The 19,721-nt window shown below is 40.6% G+C and overlaps 1 long non-coding RNA gene across 1 annotated transcript; it reads left to right on the forward strand.

The window, feature by feature from the left end:
- The first annotated feature begins 1,373 nt into the window (after positions 1 to 1,373).
- Positions 1,374 to 19,192, forward strand: LOC116685988 (uncharacterized). The gene is made up of 3 exons (XR_004331105.1): positions 1,374 to 1,505; positions 18,407 to 18,414; positions 19,180 to 19,192. It is a non-coding gene; the product is annotated as an uncharacterized LOC116685988 (long non-coding RNA).
- The last annotated feature ends 529 nt before the right edge of the window (positions 19,193 to 19,721 follow it).

Below are 19,721 nucleotides of genomic sequence, written 5' to 3' on the forward strand. Positions count from 1 at the left end.
TGTCAGTTTCAGTTGACTCTGCCAATACGTAGACTTCAGAGAGCTGAAGTCACGCCCTTGTACTTCTGGTGAGACCTATCTTAAATTCACACCTGGTCACTTTATCACTTTAACACTGGACTCATTTATTCATTTATATTACTATTTGTTGTCTTTATACTGTCTTTTTATCTATTTTTTGTTTATTTCTTCTTGCTAAAACTGCTGCTGGAACTTTCAATTTGGTTCAGCTAGTTCATGCAACATTATAGTTTGTTTGCAGGTAGACCCTCCTCCAAAGCTTTGAGAAGCAGGGTCTGACACCTCTACATTGCATGCTCTAGTGTAATGGGATTTCTTTAAACCAATCAGAACCACCAAGGCGAAGATGGAAAACGGAAGGGCTCTCTACTCCTGCTTCTTGCCTCAAGAGATGTTTGTTGGCCATCAACACAGCGGTTGTGTATGCACCGATTTATTATTATTATTTATGTCTGCTGTCTCCAAAATAATCAGAGGTATGACAAGTTTTGATTAATGTACAGTTTTTTTCTCTCATATGGATGGGTACTGAAACCAGGTGTTAAAAAGGCCCTAGGGCTAAAATTACTAGCATTGATAATCTCCAACACTACTAGTTAGTTTATCTATTACTTAGTGTTTTGGTGTGATTTATTATCACGCTGCGGCATTTCCTTATGGTCAAGGTAAACGTTATTATCCCAAATGGGGAGATTAGGTGGTACACAAACTAATCTTAAAACAGATACAAATACAAATAAACAATATGCAGGCCCCCCTTCCACACACACACACACACACACACACACACACACACACACACACCGAAAGAACACTGACATAGAGACAAATACATACTTCAATAGGTTCATGCAGTGGGCTACATGATCCCTGAGAAACGAACTCTGCATCCCCCTAGGCGTGATTTACGGGGGGGTAATCAAAACTGGCCTGTTTAACCCCCCCCGATCTTATTATAATGATGAATTATATTAACTGGTATAACAGTATTATGTTATAAACGATGATAAGTGGTTGGCTTTTTCGATTCAATGTAATTGCCAAGCAAAGAAATACATGTTTTGACATAACCCACCCGCCTCCGTGTGAGACTTGGTTGCGCCCAACCCCTCTCCGTGTTCTTCACAAGCACGCAGCACGGCGGGTGCGACTCCTGAGCGCACGTGAGCGCGTTCAGTATGCTGAGGAGCGTGAAAGACCGGTCCGAAGCCTGCGCTTCTCTTCCGGGAACTCGTATTTCTCTCAGAGGACTTTGTTAAATAAATCTATACTCTTAGGTCCAATGTTGACAGTCTTTTGTCCATGTGTTATTCCTTTTCGGTCCTTTTATCGTCGTTAGCTGCGATGCAGTTTTAGCTTTCCTGTGATGCTTTTGAAAGTTTTTGACCAATCAGAGGAGTTGCTTTCAGGGCCCGTAAAATAAAGTTGGAAAAATACACGTTTAACCGACCCACAATGCTGCAATATTTACAGAATAGTATGGAGTTAAATACCGTTAAATAATAGTGTGACTATCAAATGTCTGAAGATAAATATCAATTTCAAACAGGGCAATTCTTTTAATGTGTGTATATATATATGTATTTTATATATATAGAAAGGGCTGTAATCTAATTTTTTATTTATATATATACAAAATTAGATTACAGCCTTTGGTGGAGATCTCAACCCCCCCATCCATGTAAATAAACAGTAATTTTAGCAAGTGTAAAATACACTTCATTCAAGTAGACAAACAAAATTCAACAATGAAAAGCCGTTTTGGTTAATAAAGTTTACCGATATACATGTGAAAATATATTGGCTCTATACACGCTAAACGTATTGCTTTTTTAAATGGAGTCTGGTAGGTTTAGTGTCAGAGACTTCAGAGTTGTTTCTGGTTATACGGAAAGGTCTCAAAGAGGTTGTAAAGGTCTATCTCTGGAGGGATCCTTTCCATAATGTTGTCAGACACCTAGAATATTAATCTGAGCCTGTCAGTGGCTAAACGAGCACTTTTATAAATGTTAATACACGTTGGACAATTGTCCTATTAACTTACATTGTAGCTTGTTTCACCGCTGCAGACTGCAGCGATCACGCTTAAAACTGGACCAGTGTCAAAGACTGTTGTTCTCATCAGTAACTTAGACATAAACACATAGGAAAATAGGGTCCAGGTTGAAAAAAGTGTTTCCCTTTAAAACATGAAAACAAAGTCTCCACATATTTTATGCAGGATGGATGATATTCATATTGTCAGAACTTGGACCAGCCAGGTGGTCCTTTGCTCGATGAACAGCAGAGGCTTCTTTTTGGAGACTCTGACTGGAGTAACCCTTTACCCACTGCATTGATAGACACACTTAATGCAACATCGGAAAGGCTGCTGCTGTAAAGGTTTTGGACGAATTATTCAAACAGAAATATACTGAAAACTGTCCCCAGACTGACTGTACCCCGTGTGTGTGTCTTCAGCTGACACGGCAGATGTTTTTACAGGAAGCAGCAGATGGCTGGTCTGGACTTTGATCACAGCCACAGCCTTGAGCATACCCTGACGCACTGTACATGTTTGTATTTGTCAGTACAGCCGACGACTATAGGTAAAAATGTCCATTCATCCAAATAAGCCAAAGAAAAAAAGTGTCACGCGACTAATTTTAACATCTATCAAATGATGGAACTTTTGTGTTCCATTGTGAACACTTTTGAGGGGGCTATATAGAGCATTACCTTGCACGCTAGCTGGATTCATGAGCACAGGATCCCATATCACACAAAAATCTGTTGTGTAATGGCAAACAATCTGGCACATCAGGTTATATAGGTATAACCGGATTTTTGTTATACAGAGCATACACTGGCAGATACTTTTTTCCTCTCTTATCTTTAAAAAACCAATATTGCAAAACTTGAAAAATAAGGAAGCACCTTCAGTAGAGAGTTGGAAGGCCTAAATGAAGTATTACCTGTGTATTGAAAGATCAATGTCAGAGGACAAAAATGAAAAACAATTTGATAGCCAATGGAGCCAAATTTATAACGCCATCTAGAGCATGTCTTTAGAATCCCCATTATTATTTTTATTTTTTGTCGTGTGTGTGTATGTGGGATCTGTCTGGAATGAGAACCAGCAATGGGGTCAGAGGTGAAAGAGGTGGGGGGATGGTAGGGTGGGTCGGGGGAAGGGAGGTGGGATGGGATCATCAATGATAAGTGTTGAGGGAAACATAGAGAATAAAAATAGAGATGAAATTCTGATTTGATTTGATGAAATTCTGAAGTTGTTTTTTCCCCGCTTGTTGTTGTTTCGTCCTTATTTGATGTACTTCCTGGTACCTAATCATGATGATCCACAGAAATTAATTAAAAAAAATAATAATTTAAAAAAAGATTATATAGAGCATACATTTCACACTGAAATTAACACTTTATCGTAAATAGGCTGCAGTGCAGATACAAACTCGTAAATTCCATTCAACAATATGGTTAAATACTATTATATTTTTTAGCAAAGCACATAAACCAAAATCCCAATCTGAATATGTCCTCAACCTTCAGCCACCAGAGATCAGCACTAAGGAGGAAAGTGAGGGTGGGGTCGAGCAATCTGAGACGAACGGGGCAGGCGGAGTACAGCAGGTGTATGTAGGCCTGACAGGTGATCAGAGGTGCGGTTGAGGTCTGGTCCTGCTCCCGAGCCCAAGTTAACCCGTTCACTTCATTAATTAGGTTTTACACAAGTCCTCTACATATGGGCGGCAATAAGAAACCTTTTCATAGGGATTTTCGTAAAAGAAAAGGCGGCCAACCGGTCAACAGAATTTGTGTTTGTGTATATAAAATGTAGCCTTTTGTCTATTTGACAGTGGGTTAACAATAATGATACTATGTAATGTAAATGTCATTTGTAATGTCATTTAAAGAATGTGGTTAGCTTGAGGGATAATTCTTCAACTTTCTGTTGATCTACTATATCCACATATTTAGCAATAAAACAAAGGACAGAAGCAATACAACACTGTATTTCAAAGTCTTTTGGGCGCCCGGGTAGCTCAGTTGATAGCGCGGGCGCCCATATATGGAAGTTTACTCCTCAGCGGGCTTGGGTTTGACTCCAACCTGCGGCCCTTGGCTGCATGTCATTCTCCTTTCATGTCTTCATCTGTCCTCTCGAAAAAAGGCCTAAAATGCCCCCAAAAAAATCATCTTTAAAAATACATTTACATCTTTAGCTTTGTTGAATGATGAGCAATTGCATTTATAATTTAGTAAAAAAAACTCATGATTAGGTTACTGTCTGATTGTTCTGTTTTCCAGTGCAGTCTGTAATTATTTTCATTGTGTTGCCAGTGTACTCCATTGCACTGGAGCTGTTGACTCTGGTGCAGTAGAGTCAACTGAGTCTTTGCTATTTTATTATTTCAGTCGGTAATTTCCCGTCCAGCGCCCACGTCGTTTAAATAGCAAACGCACCTGCGCCCACCTGTGCGCCCATGGGCGTGCTGGTCTTACAGGGAGGTGTGTTCAGGTGCATTCTGGGCGTTTGGCTGTCTTGAGGCAGCTGGAAGTGATCGCGCCTTTGACCAACAAAAAACCTGGTCTAAAGTCAGTAACACAGTTATTTAACAGCGTGTTAGTAAAATGTGCCTATGCTCGTGCACAGCGCATGCTCACACACGCACAGCGCATGCTCACACACACACACACACACACACACACACACAAAACACACACATACACACACACACACACATACACACACATACAGACACAGGGAAGTACAGTAGCACGGTGCAAATCCTCCATCCTAATAGCAAGGCACCAAGGTCCAAATGCGCCTGGCTTTTAAAGGGAATGGGAGATGACACCCTGATTGGTTTATTGCATGTCCCGCCCAAAACACACCTATACAATAATGAGGACACTTAGTACAATCCTTTTCAACCATGCGCCCGCAGCACGGACCCTTTTTCCACCGTCAAACTAGCAAAAGTGGATTTGGACATGCCCTAAACGCACCTGCAGATATGGGCTTATTGCCGTGCACTTAGATCATTTAAATAGAGCCCTACGTGTCAAACTGTGTTCATCGTTATATTACTTTACATTTCATTTAGCTGACGCTTTTATCCAAAGCGACTTCCAATCGCTATGTATGTCAGAGGTCGCACAGCTCTGGAGCAACTAAAGGCGTATAACATATCTACTGCGCCATCACCAAGATCATCAGAATGTAGGTGTGTGTGTGTGTGTGTGTGTGTGTGTGTGTGTGTGTGTGTGTGTGTGTGTGTGTGTGAGCATGGACACGTGTGCATTGGAGGAGGTGTCTAACGGTAAAAGCATGTCCCACAGTACGTACGTGTCACACACACCTGAGGCCAATAGTGTGTTGAAACTCACTCGGAAGATTTTTCAAAAAGGAGTGGCTTTCACACACACACACACACACACACACACTCTTATCTATACTTCCATGTGCATATTTAAACCAACAGAAATACTGTTTCCTGGGTGTGGTTCTCCTGCCGGTTCACTGACTCACTACACCAGGGGGGCCCAAATGCTTCCCCTTCAAGGGCCAAAAATGAATCAGGGTGAAGGGCCGCGGGCCAAAACTCAACGTTCAAGTCATGGACCTTTACATTGAAATGTTTTGCACGTCACAAATCAACTTCAAAAGTTGAACACATATTAAGGAATCATAAAATACATATTCATAAGAAATAAACTATATTTATTGATACACATAGTTTTGATTAATCATTACAATTCAGGGTAGAACACGCCCCTGTGACATGCATACACAGTCAGCATGGTATCCACTGTAAGTCATTCATTTATTTGTAAAACAAAACTTCACTCCTTGTGACTAACGTGCAAAAATGTTCTGTCTCGTCGTTAAAATGTTCTGTCTCGTCGTTAAAATGTTCTGTCTCGTCGTTAAAAGGTTCTGTCTCGTCGTTAAAATGTTCTGTCTCGTCGTTAAAATGTTCTGTCTCGTCGTTTAAATGTTCTGTCTCGTTGTTAAAATGTTCTGTCTCGTCGTTTAAATGTTCTGTCTCGTCGTTAAAATGTTCTGTCTCGTCGTTTAAATGTTCTGTCTCGTCGTTTAAATGTTCTGTCTCGTCGTTAAAATGTTCTGTCTCGTCGTTTAAATGTTCTGTCTCGTCGTTAAAATGTTCTGTCTCGTCGTTAAAATGTTCTGTCTCGTCGTTAGCTTCCCCGAACTAAAGACCGCAGCAGGCGGAACATTTCCTGCTGTATCCCTCAAGTATCTCAATATCAATCTCAATGCTGATCTAGTTTGAACAATATTGCACTTTACAATTTGGAGATAGGACAAATGTGAAGTGAACTCAAACTAAAACAGCACTTTAATATACAGTCAGAAATAAATATGTTTTTCTGCAGTTATAATAAGTTATAATAACAACAGCAGCTTCCAGTCAGTGTTCATAATGACGACGGAGATTTTTCTCTTTAAGAACAGACACTCTTTGTTTACAGATAAGACGTACTGCTGCAGACTCAATTTCAGTAAAATAAATACTCCAGTTGCCAACTATTTTAAAACTTTCTCTTGTCAGTGTGCCAATGCCTCATATGATCCATGTTCTCCACCTCTTCTTCTCTCTCGTCATCATAAGCTTTGGCCATGTCTCAGTGGTAGAGCGGTTGCCTGCCAATCAGAAGGTTGGTGGATCAATCCCTCCCCCTGGTCCCCAATGTGGGGTTGGGGCTCAGTGTCTTGCCCATGGACAAAGTGTCCTTGGGTAAGACACTGAACCCCAACCCATTCTGTCCAGTGTAAAGATGTGTGATCTGAAGAGCAGGTGCCATCTTGTACAGCAGCCTCGGCCACAGTGTATGATGTAAATAGCGCATTTTACTAAAATAATGAATTACTGTGTAACCGACTTTAGACCAGGTTTTTGTTGGATAATGGTAAACACTTCCCGCTGCCTCAAGATAGCAATCCGTCAAGAATGCACCTGAACACACCTCCCTGTGAGACCAGCACACCCATGTGCGCAGGTACATTTTCTGTTTAAACAACGTGGACGTTGGACGGGAAACTGCGTCGTCTTAAAATAGCAAAGACACAATGTCGTTAAGACTAGAAAAGCGCTATATAAATAAAGTCCATTTCCATTTATATCAAGATCCGCGCTGACAGAAGCTAAATAGCGTTACTCATAACTCATAATGCAGGTTAGATAACCTCCTCTGTGTGTTTGTGTGTGTGTGTGTGTGTGTCCATGACAGTGAGCAGTCCTGCACTACACACACAGAGGAGGTTGTCTAACCAGCATTTTGAGTTATGAGTAACATATCTGAAAACAAACATTTACAGTTTCAGCTGAATGCTAAACTGCGAGACATATAGACGATATTTAAATTTATTCATTTGACAGACACTTGTATTTGGTCCAAAGCAATGAACAAATGAGCTACAATCCAAGCTACAGTAGATTGGCGTGTCTTTGTCTCTGTCAGGCTTTAATAGTGTAGACTCAGGCTGGATTTAGCAGTTCAACACGTTTAACATTAGGCTCATGCTCAGTAGCTAAGTTTCCATCCACTTGTCAATCAAATTTTCTGAAGTTTGGTAAAAAAAACTCATGCGAATAAAACTGGTGAAAGTGTGTTTCCATCCAACGGCTTTAAAGCCAATAAAAACCTGTGTGTAACCTGTCACATGCTGTTTTGCGATCAAATTAGTACATCAAATTGATTTTAGACATTTTGAGGTGTTTCCATTCATTTTTGCACTGAATCACACAACATTCAAGCAAACTTTTGCAAACAAAGTTTTTCTAGACAAAACGGACCTCGCCGTCTACCAACAAATGGTCAACAGGCTAAGTTATAGGATAAGTTGTAATAGTGCTTATGTGCCAGCTGAGAGCGACATATCAAGCTATAATAACAAAACAACGACGCCATAAACACATCGCTATAATGATGCAGATGCAACTTGTCTTTTATTGTCCCTCCTCTATGTCTCGCTGTTTGAGCGCCTTCCCTTTACTCCGCAGGACGTCCCACTGCTTGTCCTAACCTTTGTCGGCCATTTCCTTCACAAGTTCCTGATAAATTAAATTTAAAAAGTCTCTTGTCTCCTCGTTCGTCCACTTCCATTTGTCTTTGTTGACACCCGCCATGTGTGCAAACAGAGCGGAACTACTGGGCGGAAATTGACAAAAACTTCTTCTTCTTCATTTTGTGGTGGGTTGTAACCATAAAATGACCTAAAACTAATACAAATAAAATAAAATAACGTTTCCATCAGAGTTTATCGCATAAGCCATATATTGATCAAGAGAAAATCCCATGAGACCCAACGTATTTCCTTTGACTTTTAATTTTTCCATAAGGCATTTTTCATTCAATATCACTTAATTTGGAGAAAAACGTGTGAATGGAAACATAGCTATTGTTTCCCCAACTTACTGATTTGATACAGTTAATCCTTTTAAACAAGCGGCTCAGAACCGCTTCTCAACAACATGTCTCGGAAAAGAAGGGGGGGGAGGGTTGTGCCAGTAACACTGGCAGAATGATTGATGGACACGCTTAGTGAAACTGAACAAGCTCGGATGTGTCACCTGCGTTCTCTATAGACAACAGTAGTCATACCAGTTGGTTAAAAATAAGAATATAGCCATGTTTCCGATTATGAGTCATAATTCTGTTATCTTTACTGTTATTGAAATCGCCTGTCCAACTGGTTGGACACCTAGAAGAATTTACACCTAGAGCCAGGTTCTGTCTAAGGTTTTTGCCTGTTCAAAGGAGGGTTATACGGGGGCCGGCAGGGGCGAACGCACTGCAACTGAAGAAGACACAATGCAAATAGACAAAACACAAGCAAATTCATCAAAACATCTTCATTCATTGGACAACACATGCGCAGCATTTAGCAAACACACTGCGAATACACACAACACCATCCTTAATATTTAAGCAGTTGCACATTTCTTTGTATTCCCAACTCGTATATATTCAAATCTTTGTTCTTGTATTTTATCCTATTATTGTTAAATGTATATTGTATGTATGTATATTGTATCCTAGTATTTCATTTATATTTATATCCTGTATTTATATTTTGCTGCTGTAACAATATAATTTCCCATTTTATTGGGATCAATATCTATGTATGTATGTATGTATGTATGTATGTATGTATGTATGTATGTATGTATGCATGCATGTATGCATGTATCTATCTATCTATCTATCTATCTATCTATCTATCTATCTATCTATCTATCTAATAGCACAAAGAAGCACATGCAGCTCCCTGCTGCTCTGTGTGCTGTCACGTGAGTGACTGTACCTGTCTGACTGTTGGGTGGAGCTCTGCTGCCAAACTCCCATCAGCCTGCCTCATCTCGTTTCTCTCCTTATGCAACCGCTCCATTTCATTTGTGCATTTCTCCTTTTGTGTACAGCGCACACTCTGACTGGAATTCAGATCTTCACCTGATCATGTGTTCCTGTCCCCCATTCTTCACACTGATCGTGAAGGTGGTACAATCAGAGATGTTACAGGAAACAAGCGAGGAGAAAGTGACACACTCATAACTTCGAGTTCTGAAAATCTAAATTTTAGCAGACTGCTTTCTTCCTGATCGAATCCAACAGTCATCTGACTGGTATATTAGGGTCTAGGACAGGTGTTTTACTGATCATACAGTAGATGTGTAAACCAAGGCCATAGAAAGAACGTGCGTGTGAGTGTGTGAATGTGTGTCTTTGAGTGTGTGTGTGTGTGTGTGTGTGTGTGTGTGACAGCCACCTTCCTGTTGTCGTACAGTCCAGGTCTGTCTGTCAGACAGGAGATGGAGCAAACAAGTCAGGTTAATAACTAAATAAATAAAAGTGTAGTTCCTTGGGGAGGAGGAAGGCCTGCAGGCAGCTACATGGTACAACTGCGCCACCGTGTGGACACACATCATAATTCTGTGATTTTATGTTGGCAGAAGGAGCCCATATACTCAACGTTTTCCTGTTTTAATTAGCCTAGTTTCTTGGATTTTCATGGCTTTTTATGGTACATACATATACAAACTACACTAATTACACTATTAAACAGTAAGATCTCAACACTGTACTGGATACACAGTCACGGTCATTCGGGGAGGGAAATATTAACCCCCGGCCTGGATGTGAATGTCTGAATATGTTTCCCCAATAATTAATCAATTAATACTAATAACTATGAAGAAAAAAGATCTTTTACTCTCTTGACTCAAAATAAGAAGCAGTTCAACTGTGTTTTTGACAGTGTAGTACTAGTAACCAGGTACGTTTCCTTCTCCACCGTTAGTCTAGTTGTGTCTCTGTCCTCTGTCCTCCTGGCAGCTTGGTTCATATGTTTCTATGACTCACCGTCTCCAACTTTTTGTATACAGTCTATTGTCTCCATAGACTCTATAACCTTTGTCCTTTTGTTTTAACCCTTGTGTTGCCTTCCCGTCAAAATTGAAAATTAAAACTTTTGTTGACGCTTTTCAATCAATGTTTTTAACTTTTTCTCATGTTTTTGTCCTTTTTTCCAAAAGACTTTTTGTCAATGTTTTCAACACTACGTAACACTAACAAGTCATTTTGGTAATTTAGTGTCAATAAACCTCATTTATAGGAAATTATACCTAATGTTTGAGTTAGAAAAGCTTAAATTAGGACTTATTTAGACTAAAATTAAAGGAAAGTATGTTGATGGATAATCACAGACTGGAATATGTCTATGTCATATGAATAAAAAAGGTTTATGTGAATATATTGAATAAGACAACCCAAAATGAATGAAAGTAGAGATTTGTACTTGCCAAAGAGTGTGTGGAATCAATCACGTTATTTTGGGTAATTAAAAAGATCATTGATATAGGAAAACGGGTCAGTTTGACCCAAGGACAACCTGAGGGTTAAAGGCTAGATGTGTGTGTGTGTGTGAGTGTGTGTTTGTGTCTTTGTGTGTGTGTGTGTGTTTGTGTGTCTGACAGCCACATTCCTGTTGTTGTACAGTCCAGAACAGGTAGGACCTGTCTCTATGTCTCTCATACCTCTACATCAGACAGCAGCATGGGAGGAGCTCTGTGTCTGTTTACTGCTGTTAGATGGAGAAAACAAGTCAGGTTGATAACTGAGAACAGCCTGTAAATACATTCTTCATGTTTGAATATGAAAAGTGTAGTTCCTTTGGGAGGAGGAAGGCCAACAGGCAGCTACACGGTACAAATGTGCCACCAAGATTGTCATTGTTTGCTCTGCCTTGGCAAATATGTGCAAAAGTGTTGTCTGAGTTTTGTTTAAACTACAGTTTAATTGAATCTACTGTGAAATGACAATTGAAATAAATTCATAAAACAACTTTATATGACTTAACAGTATTTATTGAGAATTCCCAATGCACTGTGCATTAATGTAATGCTCATGAATGTACAATCATCAAAAAAAAAGTGTCTCACAAAGGAATAGATTAGGTCCATGGGTCATCCCCAAACTTTTGTGCAAATTATGACATGTTGTCAAATTAGTTTACATGACGAACATATGTCCTTCATTTAACACACGTACACAACAGGGGGGACACAGTTTAACCCTTGTGTTGTCCTCTCAGGTCAAAACTGAAAATTAACAATTTTTTGATGCTTTTTCAACACTTTTTGATGCTTTTTATTGCTTTTTTGACACGTGTACTGTATGTACACTAATCCCCACTAGTTTTACACTATTTTATTTTTCAAATTGATGGTCAAGAAACTTGCATATGAAATTAAATCAACTTTTGTCAAAGTTTTTTGGGGGAAATAAAACTTAATTCTTACGAATTCTTATATATTCAACTTAATTCAATAAAGTAGTGAACTGATCCATTATATGGAACCATTCATGTAATATTTGGACAATTGGGATGAAAGAAATTTGTGATGTAGAAAACGGGTCAAATTTGACCCGAGGACAAGAGGAGGGTTAAAGCACTGCAATTTATAAGTGTGTGGAGCATAATGTCATCAGAGAGGCTGCAGGCATGTAGGGTAGGGTTTTTAAGAGCAAATATCAGACGTCAAAAATCTTAAAGGTGCTTTAGGTTAGAGAATTGAGTGGAAAGGTTTCTGATATAACTGGTAACGATTTGAGAGATAGATAAGCACTTTAGATAAGCACTTTATATGAACAGTAGTAGATGTACAATCAAACACTAATCAGCACACTAAGGGCAAAAACTAAGGAGTATCAGCAGAAGGGGTGTCCACAATGGAAGTGATACCACTGAACTGTACAGTTCTGGTTGTCACATCCCAGCATTGGACCTTTCTTTGGTCCAGCACAGAGACCCCACACAGACTTATTTCTCTTGGATGCTTTGTATTTTTTTGGCAGGCTGATTTCTTGGCCTCTATCCACACACTGCCAGTGGCTGTCGTATCAAACAATGCTTGGGAGGTAGGTGGTACTGTAAAATATTGCACCACAAGTTCAGGGCGAGGTAACTCCTGTGCCTTCTGGAGCTGTACATTCCAAAATAAAGTGTGAGTTATGCATAGAACCACAGAGTCCTTCAGTGTCCACACTACAAAATCACAGTATGACCATGTCTAGGGACAAACAATCCTTAGACAAACAAACTAGGGACAAACAAAAAAAATGCTGTAGTGCATGCATCAAGGACTGTGCAGTCCTTGTACTTTGCACGACATTTCACTTCAATGCAGCCTATCCCACAACAGGTGCAACTCATAATAGCATCTGGTGATGCTCCTACTTGTGGGAAGGCCAGGCAAAAAAACAAAAAGTTTGCACTATCATAGACACTATCATTGAGGAGGCCGTGATTCTGCCTGCCCGTGCTGCAAACCAAAGTGACAAGGTGTGCTGTCCCCTCGTTCTTTCAATCTGCACTGCCTGTTCCTCTGACACATCAGCGATGATTCTTAAGGCCTGGCAGTGCTTCTGCGGCACTGACAGGTCATTCCCACCAAGTCCAGTGCCACGACCATTTGCCTGAGACTGTAAGGTTCTGATGGGCAGAATGGGGTCTCTAAATTCCTCACAGTATTCTGGTAGCACACTCAAAATGGCGGATCTTGTGCCTGTTATTGAGATCCCTGTAGAATGTTTCCAGCTCTTCCGGTGTTGGTGTTTTTGTTGTTGTTTTGGCCGCAAGTGTTCTCAACGCAGGACTGGTGTGGGTCTCACCATCAATGTGCCTGTTGAGAGACCTGTGTGTGACAGCGGCAGATGTGAAGTCGATGCGGTGGCCGACCTCTGAATGGACTTTGTCGATGACACAGGCATCAACCACAAAGAGCAGGGCTCATACATGGCCGCATGACTCAGCTCCACCTGCCATAAGGACGACCCACAGTGTGCCACCGTGAATGCATGACTTCTTAAATAAAAGAGGTAAATAAATGAAACAGTAAATAACATATATGACAAAGGTTATATTTTATTCACAGTTATACACTTCAGATTTTCCATTTGTCTGCAGCCTGGCCTGGATCACAATTACATACATACTCTGCACTCAATCAGTTTATGACCTGGCCTAACCAGAACTCGTTTTTCCACTTGGATCTCATTCATTCCGTCATGACCCAACCTTCATGAAAATAGGTGAGGGTAGGAACCAAAACTGATCGGTAGATTGAGAGCTTTGTTCTCTTCAAGATTGTACTTTTATTTACATACCTGCCACATTGTGCGGTAGCCAAATGTTTGTCCAGGTCCATGAAGTTTCAATCTGATGGTGATACTCATGGCGTTTGTAGAGGAATAATCCTTTGGCGGTACAATCCGGCTTTGTTCAATTTACATTTAAGAGTCCTCAAGCTGATGTTTACACCGTGTAGACTTGACATCATGAAAAGAGGGCAACATTTTTTTAAGTGGGGTCTCCACAGCTGTCTTTGTAATGGAGCACTTCAACCCAAAAGGCATCTGCCTGGCTGTTCTCCTTGTTTGTCCATGGGAGATATGCAACAGCCTGATACTGTGTTTCAAGAGCTGCAAGATCACCAGAGTAGAGCTTCAGCATTGAGACTGAGCTGAGCTGTGGTTTTGTTTGTGACAGGATGACAGTCGGACTGAACACAGTCATAGATTTCCATATCTGGGAGTCTCTGTTGCACTTTGTTATGTTATACTGTTGTTGCAGCAAACGTATTTGGAGGAAAAGAGTTGACAATAGAAATGAATCATCTTTAGCTTTTCTTGACATATTTATTTTTTAGCTGCGAACACATCAGTCTCACAGTCAGACAGCCTCTGAGTTAACTACGGCAAAACAACTGGGACAAACATAATGACGCAAACGCGTCCTCTTAACCTGCACCATAGCGCTTCCCTGTGGTAGAAACATACACACAATACAGGCAAGGCAAGGCAAGGCAGCTTTATTTGTAGAGCACATTTCAGCAACAGGGCAATTCAAAGTGCTTTACACAAAATCATTAAAACAGATAAAACACAAGTACAAACAGTTAAAAGTCATAAGCATTAAAAATCAATAAGACACATGAATAGACAGTTAAAAACAAAATAGAAACATTAGGACACATAAAACACAAGAATAAAAGTTACAGTGCAGCATAAGAAAGAAATGAGCATTAATTTAAAGAAAGGCAGCATCAAAAAGAAAGGTCTTCAGCCTTGATTTAAAAGAACTGAGAGTAGCAGCGGATCTACAGGTTTCTGGGAGTTTATTCCAGATATGAGGAGCATAGAAACTGAAAGCTGCTTCACCCTGTTTAGTTCTGACTCTGGGGACAGAAAGTAGACCTGTCCCAGATGACCTGAGAGGTCTGGGGGGGTCATAGTGTAGTAGCAGATCAGAAATGTATTTTGGACCTAAACCGTTAAGGGATTTATAAACTAGCAAGAGTACTTTGAAATCAATTCTTTGAGACACAGGAAGCCAGTGTAAAGACTTCAGAACTGGAGTGATGTGATCCAGTCTCTTGGTCTTAGTGAGGCCTCGAGCAGCAGCGTTCTGAATCAGCTGCAGCTGTCTGATTGATTTTTTAGGGAGACCTGTAAAGACCCCGTTACAGTAGTCAAGTCTACTGAAGATGAAAGCATGGACCAGTTTTTCCAAGTCCTGTTGACACATAAGTCCTTTAACCCTTGATATGTTCTTTAGGTGATAGTAGGCTGACTTTGTAATTGTCTTAATGTGGCTGTTAAAGTTCAGGTCTGAGTCCATGACTACACCCAGATTTCTGGCTTTGTCTGTTGTTTTTAACATTGTTGTTTGAAGCTGAGCGCAGACTTTTTCCTTCATTTAATTTCAGAAAGTTCTGGCACATCCAGTCGTTAATTTGTTTGATGCAGTTAGTCAGTTTTTGTATTTGACTATAGTCCCCTGGCGATAAGGTTATGTAAATTTGTGTGTCATCCGCATAACTATGGTAACTTATTTTGTTTTTCTCCATAATCTGAGCCAGTGGAAGCATGTAGATGTTAAACAGAAGAGGCCCCAGAATGGAGCCTTGCGGAACTCCGCACGTCATATTTGTACGCTCAGATGTATAATTACCTATTGACACAAAGTAATCCCTATTCTTTAGGTAGGATTCAAACCAGTTTAGTACTAAGCCAGAAAGTCCTACCCAGTTTTCCAATCGGTCTGGTAATATGTCATGGTCGACCGTGTCAAATGCAGCACTGAGATCAAGTAATACTAAGATTGAAATTTTGCCACTATCTGTGTTAAGGTGGATGTCATTAAAGACTTTGACAAGAGCCGTTTCAGTGCTGTGGTGTGGTCGGAAACCCGACTGAAAGGTATCAAAACTGTTGCTTAGTGACAAGAAATGGTTGAGTTGTTGAAAGACTACTTTTTCAATGATTTTACTTAAAAACGGAAGGTTTGATATTGGCCTATAGTTGCTCATTAGTGACTTGTCTAGGTTGTTCTTTTTTAAAAGTGGCTTGATTACTGCAGTTTTCAGGGCCTGTGGAAAGATACCTGAAAGAAGAGATGTGTTCACAATCTGTAGAAGATCAGAAGTCAAACAATTGGAAACATTTTTGAAAAGTCCCGTTGGTAGAATATCAAGGCAACAGGTCGAGGTTTTCAGATGTTGAATAATGTCCTCCAGGTTTGTATGGTTGATTGTGTGAAATTCTGTCATATTGGAACTAGTTTTGCTTGAACACTGTGACAACACATATCCTGAACTTGATATGGAGGCACTGACTGTTTGTCTAATCTTCTGAATTTTGTCTTTGAAGAAGGAGGCAAAGTCATTGCAGGCCTTGGTAGATAAAAGTTCAGATGCTACTGGTACTGGAGGGTTTGTTAACCTATCAACAGTAGCAAACAAAGCACGTGAATTATTATTGTTTCTAGAGATAATATCAGAGAAAAAGGACCTTCTTGTATTCCTCAGTTCTAAATTATAAATGCGAAGTCTCTCTTTATAGGTGTTATAATGGACCAGGAGATTTGTTTTTCGCCACCTTCGTTCAGCTTTCCTACACTCTCTTTTTTCTGTTCTCACCAGTAGGACATGTCTCCATGGAGATCTTTTCTTACCAGAGACAACTTTGACCTTAGTGGGAGCAATGGCATCAATAACATTTGTAATTTTACAGTTGAAATTGTCTACAAACTCAGTGACTGAGAGCCCAGAGAGGGCGGGTGTGGAGGAGAAAAGCTGAATAAATGTTTCACTGGTGTTTTCAGTGATATACCGTTTTCTGATTATCTTTGTTTGGACACTTTTGGGCACAGAGATAGTGCCGTTAAAGAAAACACAGGAATGATCAGAGAGAGCAACGTCAGTCACCACAACCTTGGAAATGTTCAGACCCTTTGAGACAATCAAGTCCAGAGTGTGTCCCTTATTGTGCGTGGGCTCTGTCACATGCTGAGTCAGTCCATAGTTCTCAAAAACACAACACAGTTCTTTGGTCCCCCTGTCCTGGGGGTTGTCAACATGAATGTTAAAATCACCCGCAATGATTACACAATCAAAGTTAATACAGATTATAGACAGCAGTTCAGTGAAGTCATCAATGAAGGTTGCACAATATTTAGGTGGCCTGTAGATATTTAGAAACATCGCTTGAGGGGAAGATCTTAATTGAAGAGCCACATATTCAAAAGAAGCAAACTTTCCATAACATATTTGCGTACAGTGGAATGAGTCATTAAGCAAAATGGCGACTCCACCTCCTTTCTTATTCACTCTATTCTCACTCATAAAACTGAAGTTAGGGGGAGCTGACTCGATGAGAACAGCAGCACTGTTGTTATGGTCTAACCAGGTTTCAGTTAAAAACATCAAATCTAGATTGTGTTTGATAATAAAATCATTGATTAAAAAGGATTTTCCTGCCAAAGACCTGACGTTTAGTAAGGCTAGTGTTAGTGTGTTTTCATTTTTTGGGACAGGCTGTAGCTGACGAGGAATGGATGCTAAATTTGCTAAGTTTGCAGTTAAGTGCTTATTCACCATTCTTTTCCTATTACCTATCACAACATAAATTGAGGAAGAGTTGAATCCACAGGGCCCGGGCTTGTCTTGGAAAAAGTCATGAGTGTCTCTAGGCCTGGAGCCAAGGCCCGGCACATCAGGTCATGCTTACTGGATTTTGCACACAAGCGTCCTTATCAGTCTGAGTGGAAAGAGTTTGTTTACTTCCTGGCAGAGGAGCCCGGCGTTTTACTATTAACCGGGGTTGAACCCGGCGTTTTATTTTTGCCAGGGGTTGAGAGATGGGGGAAGGAAGGGGTGTAAATTTGGTTCCAGCATCTACCAGGTGATTCATGTGGTCAGTGAACTCCAACATGGGGGTAGGGGAAAGAGGGGAAAGGGTGAGTGGAGACAGCGATGGCTCCTCAAAGGATTTGGGGTTGGTAAGAGTGTTAGAGGGGTGCTGGATGGGTGAAAAGAGGAGTTGAGGTTTTGTATCTGTGCTCTGTGGTGTCCCAGGGTCAAATCTTTGCTCAGGTGGGGGCTGTGGTGGATCACTGCCACACTTTGTTGTGTCTTCCTTTTGTTTTGATTCGTCTTGTCTCGTGTCCTTGGCAGATGTGTAGCGCAGAAAGTAAAGCAGATTAGAGGTGAACAGCTTTACTCCTGGCTTGTTAAGGGAAAGTCTATCTGCTTTAAAAAGATGTCTGCGCTCCCAGAAAATGTTTAAATTGTCAATGAACTGCAGAACAGTACAGCATCATATTACCTAGTATGCAACTGAGGACATAATGAACATATTTGAACTTGTACTCAGGTTACTATACTCTAAGCAAAAAAAAAAACAGAATGAATGTGGACCCCTATGATACACATAACTCTTTTCAAAAAGAGCACATGAAAAAACCTCTTCAGTTTACATCAAAGTCACTCTTCCTCAAGCTGGGTTCACTTTTGTGTAGTTTTGCCTGTTTAATTGTCCAATTTACAAATTGACAAGACACACACTCACACACACACACTCACACAGACACACACACAAACACACTCACTGCTGAGCTAGGGACCCTAGGAAAGACAAAACACCATGCAGGATGTCTAATCCGAGGCGATCACTGGGGCCACTAAGTGGATCAAATCGTGCTACAACCTGTTCAATGATTGGGCTGTCCAACATGTAGTGGTTAGGAGGTACAGTCACTCTGTCAGACCAGTCTCCCATTGGTGTCCTTTCTGAAGCAGAGGCTTCTGCAGTCCCAGCACCATCTGAATCAGCATCACCTCCTATTCCTCCTGCACCATGAACACCTCCCTCTGGTGCAGTTCTGGCACCAAAGATGTCCTGCATGGCAGTGCTTGGCCGTCCCTGCTGTTCCACGCAACCTCTTACAAAAAGCTGCAAGGGGCTCTGATGCCTTTCTGTCCGCAACCCATGGTTGTTATATTGCCGTACAAAGGCTGTGATGTCCCTATTGAGTCGCGGCAAGTAGACTTAATGAAAGGTGCATCTTGTTGTCAATGTCCACAACACCATCACTCTCCAGGAAATTGAAGAGGTCATAGTATACATTTGTTAACTCACGCCAGTGACTACACATGTGCTTTAAGTATCCTAGACAGGAAAAAGGGGTGTCAACAGTTACATGTATGGGACAGATGATCTGACAATTGAAATACCTGATGACTTTATAGGTCATCATAACTAACATCTTCACGTGAGAGTACGTCGTTTGAGTTTTGATTTGAGAGCTTATAAATAGGTGAGGGAAGCTCACCTGGAGCTTTCTTTCTGCAGTCAGACACCTGAAAGAGCAGTTGAGGCTAGTCTTTGTTTGGTGCTTTTAGAAAAAACTGTCACGTGTTCTTTGATTTGAAAATGTAGATTTCTGTCACCTGCCTGTTTTCTGAGGGGAATTAATTAATGTTAACCTACTGAAGGTGTAACAGGCCCCAGGCGTGAGGCCTGTGGTCAGATTAAAATGTTGTTCTGAAAAGAACAGGAAAATGATGAGACCGGCAACAAGTAGTGTGTTTCCTTCTCTCGCTTCTGCCAGACTTTATTTTCACATAAACATGTCTTCTCAATGTATTCTCAATTTCACATTTCTTCTCAACAGAACATCTTTAAGTTACTATAATCACCACATAACTCAAACCCAGTTTTCTCTTGTCTGCTGCTTACAGCTTTGATAGCTGTACTAAGCTAAATAACTGCAACGTTACTAGTTACCACTATGATTAGGTACGCGCCTATCTCCGCTGTCGCGGCTGCTATTT

The sequence above is a fragment of the Etheostoma spectabile genome, unplaced genomic scaffold, assembly GCF_008692095.1.
Source record: "Etheostoma spectabile isolate EspeVRDwgs_2016 unplaced genomic scaffold, UIUC_Espe_1.0 scaffold280, whole genome shotgun sequence".
NCBI lineage: Eukaryota > Metazoa > Chordata > Actinopteri > Perciformes > Percidae > Etheostoma > Etheostoma spectabile.